General features: G+C 39.1%; 1 protein-coding gene across 5 annotated transcripts in view; it reads right to left on the minus strand.

Annotated features, from left to right (window-relative positions):
• NCOA2 (nuclear receptor coactivator 2) overlaps positions 1–15,486 on the minus strand; it is a 279,877-nt gene that overhangs the window by 259,885 nt on the left and 4,506 nt on the right. For all 5 annotated transcript variants that reach the window (XM_034763070.1, XM_034763072.1, XM_034763068.1 and 2 more), the window contains exon 2: positions 730–813. The gene's annotated coding sequence lies outside the window, so the exon portion shown is untranslated. The remainder of the gene's footprint in view (positions 1–729; positions 814–15,486) is intronic.

Raw genomic sequence — 15,486 nt, forward strand, 5'->3', positions numbered from 1 at the left:
AAATCTAGATTTTATACAGAACCTTCTAAATTAGTATGAAGTACCTTTCTTACGTTAAACAAGCCTCAAATAAAATATAGTATTTATCTTGTGCTGCTAAGTTTTGTTAAACTACAAAATTATCATCAATTTAAAACAAACTACAGGAGGTCTCTTTTTACTCACTGTCAGAGGTATTATCCCTTCTCGTGAATGGATTCAGACAGGTATATCATTCCTGATCAATTAGTTGTTTGGTTGTCATTATATTTGTTTCAGCCACAATGCAAGTAGTTTATTAGTGCTGGTAGAAGGAAAGAGTTCTATTTTTGCAACATAACCTTTTACTATAAGAAAGACCACACATTTGGAAAGTAAAAAGTCCATTAGGTAGATGATAAAAGTATTTATTTGGTTTAATCTTAAAATATACTACTCCTTGAGTAGCTTCAGCATATATTTGCTTACTTTCTTTCCCAACACAGAACCTCATCCTGGATCCTACGCTCTTGTGAGTAGTCCTTACATGAGTAGTCCAGCCAAAAATATTTTCACAAAATGAGCCTCTGAAATTTTCTTTTCTTACTCGCATTGTATTAGTTAGTTTGTATGTTATTTAAGACAGGTGTTTTTATGTCTGTGCCCTAAATATTCATATAAAAATTCATTACTTGATCATCAAATTCTCTACTGAAGGAGCTATAACTGTAACAACAGTATTTAAATGTATATAGTTCATAGATAACTTACCAAGACTCAGTGAGGCAGTCAAATCAGTTCTGTAGGTCATGTGTGTGTGTGTGAACTTCAGTACTCAGATACATCTCAAGTGTGCTATAAACAAAAGTAAAAGAGAAATGTTAGTCTTTTTGAATAGAGAAACTGAAATTACATTATTACAGTATGTTTAACATAATATAGTGATCATTAACTGAAAAAGTGAACTTTATAAACTTTGCAGTATAATATCTGGTTCAGAGATCATCGTATAAACCTGTGCAGCTGTCTGAATTACTCCATATACACAAACCATTCCCTTTACAGGAATTACTGCTGACTGCATGCAAACCCATGGTGACAGCAACTAATAGGTTAAAATTAATTTGAATCCTGTGTACTTTATTTTCTGTGAAAATAAGTCCAGGATAACCAAAATTCTCAACTAGCTGTTCCTCACATATATCAGAACTCTAATCCTTTCTTAAAAATCAGAACCTGAAGCAGAGTTTACCAAATCAGTGTAGAAAATCTCCATGACAGCTACTGCTTCCTTTATTTGTTGGTCTGATTTGCTTTTTAAACAAACTTAGTGTCTAAATCTCTAAAAATAGGAACTATTATAAAAAAGCCTTGAGTCAATATTAAAAACTTAAACTTCATGAAAATTATATCCACATTCAGTAAACTCAGTTATTCTCCACTCTTCAAAGTCCACTTTAAAGCAAACATTTCTGGCCTGAGTGACGGAAGCATTACAGTTAGCCAACCAATGAAAAAATATGCATTTGCAGTAGCCTTTAGATTCCAGGAGAACAGAGGACAAGCATTTCTGTACCAAAGCAGTGCCCAGTCTTTCAGAGAAAAGGAGGTGCAATATTCTTCTTGGAGTACTTGCTCATGTCTATGGGCAGCAGATGGAGCCCCACTTTGGGAAGGCTAAACCCCGGCTCCGCCTCTTCCACTCCCACACCCCACCCCCACCTCCCGCAGCCAGAGCCCCAAGACCCCCTTCCCCCTCCCATGGCTGGAGCCCCGAGGCCCCCTGCCATGCCCCCCGCAGCCTGAGCCCTGAAACCCCCTCTCCCCTCCATGGGGAGAGTCCCGGGACCCCCTGCCTCTCCCTCCCCTTCCCCGCCCTGGGACCAGAGGAGCCCTAGGCCAGCCAGAGCCCCGAGCCACAACCTGCTCAGAGGAGCCCCAGGCTGGCTGGAGTCCCCGTAGCCGCACCTCACCTCCGCAGACCCCAAGCCACCCTGCGAAAATTCAAAAGCTCTTTTCTTCTTCTCTCTTCCGGAAGAAGAACCTGAGCTATTGCTATGCTCCATGCAGGTTCCGGGGCGGCTGAGGAGGCGGTATGTGTTACTCAGCATCCTGGGCTCATCAGTAATCTCCCTGGAGTCCACCGAGATTACTAATGAACCTCTGGAGTGGCACACATATGTGCCAGTATAAGGGGCGCTGCCAGCTTCCACCTCCCTCAGTTCCTTTACCGCCAGTGACGGTGCTGGGACATCTCCTTGCTTTGGCAAGCTTTTCTGTCTCTACTGTGTCTAACAACTATATACAACAAATTCACTACTAAAGCGTAATCAGTTTTGTTCCCTCCAAGGCCTCAGCAGAGGCTCACTATCTGATGCTTTTCTCCTGTTTTGGTCAGGAGACCTGATGTATGCCTTCCCGCCAATTCCGCTTATCAACAAAGTCCTCTCGAAAATCAAGAGGGACAAGGCATGGGTCATTATGATTGCCCCAGCATGGCCTCGTCAGCATTGGTTCAGCATGCTCATAGACCTGGCCATTGCAGTCCCGTGTCCACTTCCCAGCCGCCCGGAGCTACTCTCACAGGATCATGGTAGACTCCTGCACCCAAACCTCCTTCTGGCATTGGTGCATGTAGTGAGCACACACACCTACAATGGAATGGACATAAGCAACATATCTTGAAAAACAGTTACAGAAAGGTAACCGTTTTTTATTAACTTCACTCTATCAGCCACATAACCTTTATAAACAGATTCTGTTTGAGGGCCAAATGGCATTTCTACACACCAAACAAACTACCAAAGAAGCATTTACACCACACCAATACTACCCTTACTTCTCATTCTGATTGACAAAAAAAAAAGAAGTATGAATTAAAGCTGCACACCTATATTCTTAGACTTATGTAAGGCGCCCCCCCCAAAAAGCAACCAACCAACCAAAAAAAAAAAAAGTGCTTTGAGAAAAATGGTATTTAGACCATGGGAAGAATTACATTCTTGATGATGGTCCTATTCACCTTTTAAAAATAAACTTTTAACTTTTTAAACTTTTTACACTCACAAGTGGTATATCACCCAGTAATTGGCCATTCTTAGAAGCTATCACCAAGGAATAGATGACAATCTGGACAATACGTTTACATGCACTGCAATTAATTTGGTAGGTGTTTTGGATACATATATTTTCACTACAGCATTTAAAAAGCATGTTGGTACTAGAGAACACAAATATGTGGTACTTTAAGTTTGTCTTCATTCCTGCTTGAGTAACGACTTTGGTTTGATTTAATTATCTATAACCCTGTTTTACAGTGACAACTAATACAACTAGGAGAAGAGATGGTTCAGAAGATTGGTGCAAAGATAAAATGACTTTAATCATTTGAAAAATATTATTAGACGGCTACAAGCCAGAGGCAGATAGCAAAGTTTAGTCTGTCCCTAATGAGGCAGGTCCAGGGACACTACTACAGCTCCAGTCATCAACCACTGAGAAAGCGGAAGAGAGTGCTGGATGCTGTCCCTAAAACCTAGCTGGGAAACTCCATTTTTCATAGAAGTATTTCATCTGAAGGTTCTCTCTGTAGCCAGAAGGATGGTGTAGGTAGAGGAGGATGTCTTCTCCACCTTCCCTTGAACACGATCACCAGTCAGTCTCCTGATTTTTGTAGGGGATGATATCTGCTACTCTAACTCTCTTCCCAGCTTCCTGGCTGCTACAAGGTGTGGGTGGGGGGAATACAAGGGAATGTTCTCCATTACTCTCCTCCTCCAAAGTCATTTTTGGGTCATCTTCTCTTTTTTGAATAGATCCAGAACCATCTTCTTCTGCTCTTCATAGCAAAGTGAAATTAACCTGATTCTTGACAACTTCACTGCAGCCCATGTGGTTCCAAATAGCAGCAGTGGAACTGACCAGTATTTATTAAATTCAATCTGTCCCACTTTGCAAAGTTATGAGAAATAGCAGAGGTATGGGAGCTGTCTGTCTGAAGACTACAACAACACTTGATGGAAAGGCTCACAATGGGAAGGTTATCGTCACAACTTAAATTTTGTAGAAACTAGTCACTTAAGCTTGTGCTCCAGAACAGAAATGTAATTGGGGCATTCAAGATAATTGAAAAAATATGGAATTAGTTAATTTTAATGAAAAGTGTCAGCTAGGCGTGGAGCCTGAAATTCTCTTGTTGGCCAGAGAATAGGTACTGTATGAACATATTCGCACCAACTCACCTCCCAATGTGTCTCAACTGCAACATAGGTTGTTGAGGAGAAACAATTTCTCAGAGGGAGAGGAAAGTTTAGCATCTTTGCACATCCATTCCTTGACTTAGATACTGAATTGCAAACAAAGATGCCACTGTCAATTGTGGTGATGGTTCTTGGGACGCAGAAACTCGTCTCAAGAAAACCAGATGGAAACCACCCAATTCATATCGAACAGGTGACTCATCAGCTCTTAAATTCGAATTCAGTGTTTGTATTACGGTAGTTCTCAAAGGCAACAATCAGGATCAGGGCCCATTTGTGCTATTATTACGTGTATATTATAGCAGCCTAGAGCCCCTGTCATGGACCAGGCTCCCACAGTGCTAGATGCTGTACAGACACAGAAGAAGAAGACAGGCTAGGTACTGTACGAAACACATGAATAGACAGCATCTGCCCTGAAGACCTTACAGTCTAAGAACAGTGGTAAACTTTCAGTCATTAGCCAGGGCTGTATTTGAACTTGAGGTGAAAGATACCATGACTGGGCAGAGGGACTCGGTAGGACATCTCGTTATCCCAGGGAAACCTTTTTAAAGCTAAACAGGAAAACAAAACATAGCTGATATATCCCAGGTGTAGCTAATATTACACATTTTTATCATTTTGAACAACTCTTCCACTCAAGCTGCAATATCCCTTCCATGCACAATGCAATCACAATGGAACATCATTACACACCAAGTACATATGGCAGTGCTGAAGGTGCATTTTCCCCCAGTGACCCACCAGTTAAACAATTATCATCAAACTTCTGTGTACTACTGCTTAATTGAGAACAAGACAGTGAATGACTATCCCTCTCAGAGATGCACACAGAAGAGATCCCCATCTTGAGTGGGCAAGAGAAGTGAATTAAGTATTTCTATCTTTGGTAATATACATTTAGTCTTCAGACTCTTGCAACATGAGCATATAACTATGTAATTAGAGCTACAGTATCTTTACAATAATTAAAGAATCAATAGGTCAGCCCTCAAAAAAAAAAAATCCTAACATTTTGGCACTAAAAAATTAAAATATTATAGTCCTGACTTTAATAGTTACAAGAAAAAAGATTGAGTTAAAATGAACTTTCATACTGGAGAACACTTTCAAAAAGTCTTGAAATAAATTTTAAAAAAGTCTGTTTACCTATAGCATTCTCATAACCTTTTCCTTGTCAGAGAATTTGTGCTGGAGACTCTGATATGAAAATAACAGGTGAGCTAGCCTTTCATCTCTAAAGACGCAAGTTTAATTTTGTGCATCAAGTGTAACAAATAAAATGATTTTGATGGTCTACATGCACATATTTGTGGACATATCTGTATAACATAAGCACTCAGTCAGTATGTCTTGAAATTTCTGGTGAGAGGCCCAAAGACAGAAATAACAGAGGTGCTACAGGGCAAAAACGGGAGAGTTGTGTAGACAAGCTTGCACGTGTCTCCCATTAAACTAGACAGTATTGTCAGTCTCTCACTTCCATGAGTACTAAGAATACATCCTCTTGAAACATTTTTTTAAAAGAGCTTTTCTCTTCACAGGCCCACTTTTACCTCATCGTGCTGTTGTCATAACGATGAATCCATTAGCTAGTGAGAACATCCATGACAAAAAGTTAGTGGAAAAATACGTTATTAAACTTATCTGCAGACCAAGATTCTCTCTAAGAACATTTGATTTAAAAACAAGTACCTCCAATATCATTAGTAGGCAATAGACAACTGACACACTAAACTGCTTTTTGTGGGCGTGTTTAAAATTAATATGTAGTACACACTAGAAGTGCCATATTGACAGAACTAAAATACTAAGTCCCATATTCACACACAGCAGAAATACAGCATGTTCAGATGTGCGAGCGACCATAACATATGCCTTAATTCCTAATAAGCAAGAAATTATTTCAGTCTCCATAAACCAGGGGTCTGCAACCTTTCAGAAGTGGTGTGCTGAGTCTTCATTTATTCACTCTGATTTAAGGTTTCGCGTGCCAGTAATACATTTTAACGTTTTTAGAAGGTCTCTTTCTAGAAGTCTAGAATATATAACTAAACTATTGTTGTATGTAAAGTAAGTAAGATTTTTAAAATGTTTAAGAAGCTTCATTTAAAATTAAATTAAAATGCAGAGCCCCCGCAGACTGGTGGCCAGGACCCGGGCAGCGTGAGTGCCACTGAAAATCAGCTCGCGTGCCGCCTTCGGCACCTGTGCCATAGGTTGCCTACCCCTGCCATAAACATTCTTCAATCCTGGACTTCCCCACTGAACCAGTCGCTAAGAGTGCCAACTGTGATATTCCCAGTCGAAATCCCACCAAGAGCAACAACATTTTACATTCAATAAAGAATCATCAAAATAACGAATTTCAGTCCCCAACACATAGGGATGTATTCTATCCAGCAACTTAAAGGTGAAAAGGCTCTGTGTGCTACTTATCTTTAAATTTTCAGTTTGGTGCAGTGTAAATTATTTTTCTTCAGGGTTCACACTGTTCTTTGTCCATCCACACGCATCTAGATATTGTAACCCGAAGAATGTGCAATCCCATGGTTTCCATACCATCGGGCCCGCATTCTGAGTCTTATCGCTATTGAATACGCAAACGCTAAATAAATAAATTACTGCTCATAAGATATGTAAATTCACACAATGTTCTAAAGCTCCCTAATAGAGGATCATGTCATCTGTACTATGTAGGACTTATGAATAAATCAGTATCTTTAATACTGATTTGCCCCTTGATTTATGATCTTTAAACTCTTTCCGTTTCATTTATATATAAATATAGATTTAATATTTTGGAGTATTATTTTAGCACAATATAAATTATCTGTTCCAGAGAACAAGTTTAATAATATACAAAAAATATAATTCGGCACTGCAGAAGTTATGTTTTTAATCTAAAAATACACATAAAAAGGCTTTTCAGAACAAAAATTGTCTGAGTTCACTTAAGAAATAGTAACATTTTCTGTCACTCATAATTGCCAAAATGAGAACAAAATAAAAGTAAGATCAGCTAGTGATTATACTAATAAAAGATTTTGTTATAGAAGTCATTTAAGAAAATTCAAGACGGTCATGCAGTTGTATCATTTTATTTCTAAAGGAAAAAAATGGTGTAATGTTAGTATGTTATGTGGCTTTAAACATTTAAATTAATTTATTTTAAGCTTTAAAAAAAAATCAATAATGCATTTTTCAAAGGAATTTGTGCCAAAATTACTTACATAAAACTCTTAAAAATAGATTTTTTAAAGTCCTAATTCTAATGGCATCTAGTATATTAAAAAATAAACTGAAAAAAAAGTCATAGCTGTGAACAAAAATTATACATGCTAGGATCTGTGCATATTCAATAGCTATTTTTCAAGCTCTCCACTATCTCATAATAAATAAATAATAATAATAATATAACAACCAACAAAATGACTTGAGTGAGAATACTCATGGGAGTAACATTGGATAGTAAGTATTTGCAGGGATCCAGCCCTTGGTCCATAAAGGATTAACTTCCTCAAATTAATTCTTTTTGACCTTGCAAAAACTGCCCAAGACTGCCTGGAAACGGACAACAGCTAAAAACCTGCATTTTTTTTTAATCCCGCACACCAAATTTCTCAAACTACATAGGATGTCATTTTACATGTCACATTTTTGCCTGATGTGATTGTAAACAGCTAAGCTACTGAATCATTAAATATAGGGTGTATTTGTGCAATGGAAATAGTGCTGACAAACCATTAACTGTAGTGAAATGAGTAGACAGCTAATAAAATACACCTACTGTTGAAACAAATATGAATTATCTTTTATCCACACTGTACTCCATTTTACCACTTGCTAAGATATTATTTACATCTGCTAAAAATACTGTTTTAATGCACAGCAAGTGTTCTGATAATTGTATTATCCACTGTTAAATCTGCAAGCTATTTGCTACCCTAAGCTTCATTATCTTGACATCTAAAAGCCAAAGAATTCTTCTGTAAGACTGCAATTCCCAAGAAGAGAAATGCTCAGATCGTGTCTGCAAGCACACAATGGAATCACAGCTGACGATGCACATCTTTTTCTGGATGTCTCCATATGCTCAAGAGTTTTCTCCCTCTCTCCATCCCCCAGCTATGCATTAGGGGACTTACTATCTGCCAACAGGAGCACAGTTGCCAACTTTCACGCGGTAAATAAGCACCCCGACTTTCACAATAAGCCAAAAATCAAGCTAATCACATTTCAAAACAAGGCCCAATCAAGGCAATCCCTAAGAACCCCAACACTATGTAACTAGATCCCCTTGGCATGCAGTCTGGGACTATGCTGGGCCAGCTGTGTACCCCTGACTCTCTGCCCCACTTGTCCCTGCTTGCCAAGAGCCGATCAAAAAAAAAGAAGCAACAAGCTATACAACAAGCTACAAGCCAAACAAGCTACAAGCCAAAAAACTAGCCAACAAGCAACTCACAAGCCAATTAAGCCAAAAACAAGCCCAATTTCTGCATTTTTTTCACGGGTTTGGCATGTCTGATCAGGAGTATTGAAAATAGCGAAGTGAAGAGAGAAATGCACAGAATTCTGCAAATACTACACTGAGACTTGATTGTATTTTTATGTTATTGTTTTGAGAAACCAATGACAGTGAAAGCATTAAGTAAAAAATAACATGACAAACATGAGTTTGATCCAACCACCCTTTTCATTATTCAATGCACAATCTTTTCCTCAGAAAATAAAGAGAATTTGTTTTTTATTTCAATTTAGCAAACACTGATTTTAAAAAAGGAATGAACAGAGTTTCCTCCTGGCTCAGATTTGAGCAACCCCTGTAGTCTCAGGAATTCTCATCTAGGATTCTTGCAAGTGCTCCAGTTTAGCGCAGTACCACAGCTTCTGTCAATAAGCCAGTGACATCATCAACAAATGAAAAGAGCAGAAGACAGTGGGCATTGTAGTAGCAGCTGTCTTTCTAAATGACTTTGTTATTGCTGCAGAGTAACTTGTGCTCACTGCAGATGGAGCAGAGCCTGTTCCGTTTTATTTTAAAGTTGGGGGCAAGTTGTGAATATAGACTATAGACAGTTTAAATTTACCTTTCTCCATAGAACTTCACAGCCTGTTTATAAAGCACACTCTGCATCGCAAGTAGTGATAAAAATATAAACACTATTCTTTAATAACACCCTTTTGAGTCTATAGGATTAGGGTAATTAGTATGCTACATTAGATCTGGACAAATCCTAGCGACCTGTCACTTTCCTGTGTGCAACTGATCTTTGACCATTTTCTCCTTATATATCATGGCTCTATGTTTAACAGCTTTGGCTTCCAACTACATTCTTTTATCCATCAGCATCATGCTTATAAAAAAAAAAAAAAACCCACCAACCACTCCTTCCTCAAATACCTGAGTTTCAGGCACTAAAGATGGCAGCACAGTGTACTAACGAACCCAAAGGGATTTACAAATTGCCTTTTTACAAAAGGGCCTTCATAGAGTACAAAGGCAGTCATGCAACATTAGGACTATACAGATTCCTTTCTTTGACAAATAAAGGCAAAGTCTAACCTAAAGCTTCAGAAAACAGGAAGTTGAGGGTTCCTCAAGGTTTTTACTTGAAGTGAACAAGCAACCACAATAATAAATAGTATAATCCACAAGATGATTAGGCCACGTTTCACCCCACATTAATAAATAACTCACTTATTTAAATATTTATGAGATTGGAGAGAAGATACTTATTTTGTTAAAAAAAAAAGTTCTCTTCTAAACATTTCTGTGGTTTGACTCTCTTTATAAGGGCTTGTGAATGATACCTTACATCACCGAGATTGGCAGCATTAACATTAAAGACACCATGGCACTCTTCATAAACAGTAATTTACCACAGTATCTTTGGCCAAGTTTCCTCTTCTCTCTGCTCACCCACTAATATAAGGAATATTGTGGAATTAACCCCTACAATCCACTCAACGGGAATGGGAGTGGGGAAGGGTGTCAGTACCTTGTATTATATATATATGCATTCCCCGTGTGCGATACCTTCACTGTAGTCCATCAGCCAAAAGCTGTGCAAGTCGGGCAATAGCACAATCTAATTTTGGTCAAGTGACCGACTGCTTGCCATTCAGATTGGTCATGAAAATCTACACAGCTATGTGCACATAAGAAGACAACAGAAAATCCTTGAGGACAATAGGCTCAGCCTAGGGTTGCCAACCCTCCAGGATTGTCCTGGAATCTCCAGGAATTAAAGATTAATATTCAGTTAAATATTATGTCATGTGATGAAACCTCCAGGAATATGTCCCATCAGAATTGGCAATCCTAGCTCAATCTGACATTATCCAGAGGTGGTGCTAGCCCATTGAGGCCCCTAAGCAGTAAGATTTCCCCCCACCCCTGCACAACACATACTAAAAAAAAGTGAATAGGGGTCCCCTGGAGCTGCTTGGGGCCCTAAGCAATTGCTTAGTCTGCTTATGCCTAGCACCAGCTCTGACATCATCTATGATGTCAAACATGGACACTTAAAAAAAAAAAGTTGGCCAATGCAGCAGACCAGCAATCCTTCAAAACCGTTGGGATTGCCTCTCAATATGTTTCCCACCTCTGCCATCAAGTTGGAAACAACCACGAAGCTAGAGCTGATTTTATATAAGGAGTTCAGCAGATAAAAATTCAAAGATAAAACAAATGATGACAGTCTTCAGAGACAGTAGTAACAAAAAAACAAACGCAAAACAATTTTCAGGTAAAAACAGTTCCTTCATTTGGGCAGACTACCCTCAGATGAGGAAAATCTCTGACTGTTTCTCTACTTGGGCAATACTGTATTGCTACAGCTCTCGACATATTTGTGTAGCTAGAGCCAAACCTCAAAATGTCATGAAATTTTGCTAGCCCAGAATAAAAATCTATTTGCCTGCCCCTTACCAGAAAGAAAAGACAAAAAATCCAAAAGATAAGGATACTTTTTTTTTTTTTGGAATGGTGAATAAAGAATTCACCTTTGGCAAGTAGAACTTTTTAATAGCTGAATTGCATGTATATAGAGGGGCATTTGTATGCATACTATGGATAAAGGTAAATATATTAACATGCTGAGCATCTGCTATCATTATTACTTGGTGCTGGCTAGCAATCTTGTTGATTTTTAAACAAAATTCTAAGACTCCAATATCCTTAAGCAGGCTTCTTGCTTATGGTAGGAGTGAGCTGAACTTATAAATGCACTTACCCTTCTCTGTAAAGAGAAGCATGTGATTTCTATGCTAGGGAGAAATATTCAGGCCCATGAGTAGTGGGGCACATAAAGACCAGGCTCTAATTACACCTCACACAGGATTCTCTGGAAAGCAGGGGTACGAGGGGGATCTACATTAGCTCACAGGGTCCCCTAGGGAATGGGTGGAGTAGGGTTTAAACACACACACTTGGGTCCTCCATGCAGGGGGGAAGGAACTAGATACCAACCCCCTATCAGACCCTTCCACATACATTGGGGCGAAGGTGGCTGAGTGAACATGGGAGAGGTAACTCCTCCCACACACACACAGGGGCCCAGAGGCAAGGACAGTGGAACACAGCATGGGATGTAATGCTACCAACTGCTACCGTCACAATTTGTTACCAGTAGCAATTACTAAATCTAGGTCTTCTTTTTGTTGCCCTGCCACAATTTGCTGCCTCTGCCTTTCCTCATCCTCTGTTCCAGAGGTAGCAAACTCTGATGTTTCAGGGCAACCCAGTCACAATTTACTACCATTTTAAAATGTATATTTTAAATTTGGACATACATAAAGGTATTTTTGTCATTTGCAAGAGCATTTTACAGAGTTAAACTGCACGGCTACTGTATGTAAAACCGTAAAGAAAAGTATTGTTTTTTCTTTATTCGTCTTTTTCTATTATAGATTAGAAACCGCATGACCTACAGTAATTAAACATCTAATATATACAAAACACTGAAACTAGTGTAAAGAATTGTAAAAAGGTATTTGAAATACTTATGAATACCTTTTTAACAAAAGTTATTAGGCAGAAAATCTACCATTCTTCCTTATACAGACTCTCCTCCATCATCACTCTTACACATATTGATCAAGTTTTCAAAACAAAATTTTCATTTCGCTGCTTTGGCACAAACATGAGTATATTGCCCTCGGATTGTCTTCCAAAGACATTTTCTCAGGCCTTTTCCTCACTGCTAAAACTGAGTGCTTTCTCCTTACTGAGCTTTTCCCTCAGTTACCCCTTGTTAAACAAAATAATCTTTTTTAGCAGTGAGGAAAAGACCTAGGTGCTAGATTCACAAAGGGACTTAAGCACTGAACACTCGGAATCACACCACCTAGTTTTCAGGCACCAAGAAAGTCACATGAACACCACTGCAATTCACAAATCCTGAGTTAGGTGCCTAACCCCCTATACAATGAGTGGGGAGAGAGAGGCACCTGAGAGTGGAATCTCAAAAGCCTGCTTACTAGGTAGGAAGCTGCCTAAGACAGCCAATGGGAGATGCTGACCAGAGGGTGCTAAACTCCACCCCCTTACCCCCTTCAGAGCCTAAGTCCCCACTGCAAATAGACACCTAGCTCTGCCTGGTCATCCACGAATGAGAATCCCTCTCCTGGAGTTAGGTGGCTTAAGTGCCTAACCTGTTTCTTGAGAGAATGAGCTAGACAGGTGCCTAACTCCACACAAAACAGCTGGAGGAGGAGCCCACCTTGTACTTCTAGACCAATGGTTACAGCACATACCTGGAATGTGGGAAACCCCTGTTCAAATCCTGGAATTGAACCTGAGTCTTCAGGCAAGTTCTCTAACTACTGATCTAGAAGTTATAAGGAAGATGATGGTACTGTGTCCACCACCACCTCCTCCTCCTCCAGTCAGATTCTGAATGGGACCCGATCCAGTACACAGCCTCTGAGAACATCTGCCCAGATCGGGCCCAGCAAGCAAGATATGCATAGCCTAACCCTCCTCTTCTCTTATTCGTGAATCACTCTGGATAAAAGGTTAAAAAAACAACAACAAAAAACCCCAATCTATGAGGAAAGATTAAAAACTGGGCATGTTTAGTCTTGAGAAAAGAAGATTGAAGTGGAACCTGTTAACAGTTTTCAAACATGGTAAGGGTTTTTATAAAGAAGACTGCGAACAATTGTTCTCCATGTCCACTGAAGATCAGACAAGAAATAATGAGTTTAATCTGCAGCAAGGGAGATTTAGGTTAGATATTAGGAAAAAACTAATTATAAGGGTAGTTAATATCTAAAATAGGCTGCCAAGGGAGATTGTGGCATCTCCATCATTGGAGGTTTTTAACAGGTTGGAAACACCAGTCAGGGATGCTCTAGGTTTACTTCCTACTGCCTCAGCACAAGGGGCTGGATTCTCAAGGTCCTTTCCAGCCCTACATTTCTATCATTCTATAATGCAGCCATAATATACAACACACATGCCCAGCTTCTTCAGATGTTCATAAGACTTTCAGCATCCTCCTCCTTTTCAAAATATTTCTCAGTATTGTCAGCAAAACCATCCCTCACAGTGTGCACGTGCATTCTTTTGCACTGATCAGTCACTGATGTCACAGGGCTGTCATCAGCAGATATATTTAAAACATTTCACCCTCTTGAGATCGGATTACCTCAGCGATAAGGTGAGTAAACAGGGAGTGACCTGCCAAGCAGCTTTCCTACAATGAAAACATCCTATACAGCTTCACAAATACAGAGCATGTCTAGTAACTGCCACTCCCTATTTATGGATGTTTCTGGGTCAGGTGATCAGCCCTGCACAATGCAAGTGTGCTGAGACACAACATCACAATGTTCTAAGTGAGCTGAAAACACTTTTGTTGCAGCTTATCATACTGTGGCACACCTTTTTGGGTATCGCAATAACGGACTGATTAATACTACCATCATAATGCAAAAAAGATGTAAACATAACAAATGCTGTGTTTATAAGTTACATTTTCCTGGGAGAACATGAGTAGTACAAGATAAGGTTTAGAACATGTGTGGTTAGCAAGCAGGTAGAGGCCGAGATCAAAGAGGAATCTTTACAGTTATAGCACCAAATACATGGCTCAATTGGTTAATTCTAATGGGACTTTGTATGCATTACTGTACTCATAGTGAGGATCAATGTACAGATAGGCCAATATTCTGTGTGTGCACAGCAGGCCTTCAATCTCCTGCTCATGAAAGATATCCTGACCAGTGCAGGACAAAAAGAAGGAGCAAGATCATCTAAAAATTTCTCCTTAAACCATTTATTGAAATTTTGTCAGGCCAAAGGTAATAAAGGAAATTGATGGGGGGAAAGCCTCTTAATTCCTTTATTTTCAAATGCTTTAACTGATTTTCCATGACACCCACACAAATGTGGGGCTGCAGACATTCAGACACTAATACATCTGATGGCAAAGGAGCAGTGTTAACAACACAATCAGTATCAAAGTTGTCAAGCTATGAATAATAATGGATAATTTAACATCTGAGTCTGCACTACAGTCTGTGTACTTAGTGTTAAGAAAAAGTGTGGTTTTGCATCAGATAACTACCATGCATTAGCTATCCCCCTGTAAAAACATAGTGGAGACAAGGCACTTTAGTTTCTCCAAAAAGCAACAAATGCCACATTTTTAAAAGATATTTAGTAGGGCTGTCAAGCGTTTAAATAAATTAATTGCAATTAATCTCACTGTTAAACAATAATAGAATACCATTTATTTCAATATTTTTGGATGTTTTCTACATTTTCAAATATATTGATTTCAATTACAACACAGAATACAAAGCGTACAGTGCTCACTTCATTTTTTATTGCAAGTGTTTGCACTGTAAAAAAACAAAATAGTATTTTTCAATTCACCTAACACTAGTACTATAATGAAATCTCTTTATCATGAAAGTTGAACTTACAAATGTAGAATTATGTACAAAAAACTGCATTCAAAAATAAAACAATGTAAGATTTTAGAGGCTGCAAGTCAACTCAGTCCTACTTCTTCTTCAGCCAATCGCTCAGACAAACAAGTTTGTTTATATTTGCAGGAGATAATGCTGCCCACTTTTGTTTACAAGGTCACCTGAAAGTGATAACAGGTGTTCTCATGGCACTGTTGTAGATATTTACGAGCCAGATGCGCTAAAGATTCATATGTCCCCAGGACCAGTGCAAGGAAGTTTCATGCCCTAGGCGAAACTTCCACCTTGCACCCCCAGCCCTGTGGCAGCTCCCCACCCC

The sequence above is a fragment of the Trachemys scripta genome, chromosome 2 (assembly GCF_013100865.1).
Source record: "Trachemys scripta elegans isolate TJP31775 chromosome 2, CAS_Tse_1.0, whole genome shotgun sequence".
Lineage (NCBI taxonomy): Eukaryota > Metazoa > Chordata > Testudines > Emydidae > Trachemys > Trachemys scripta.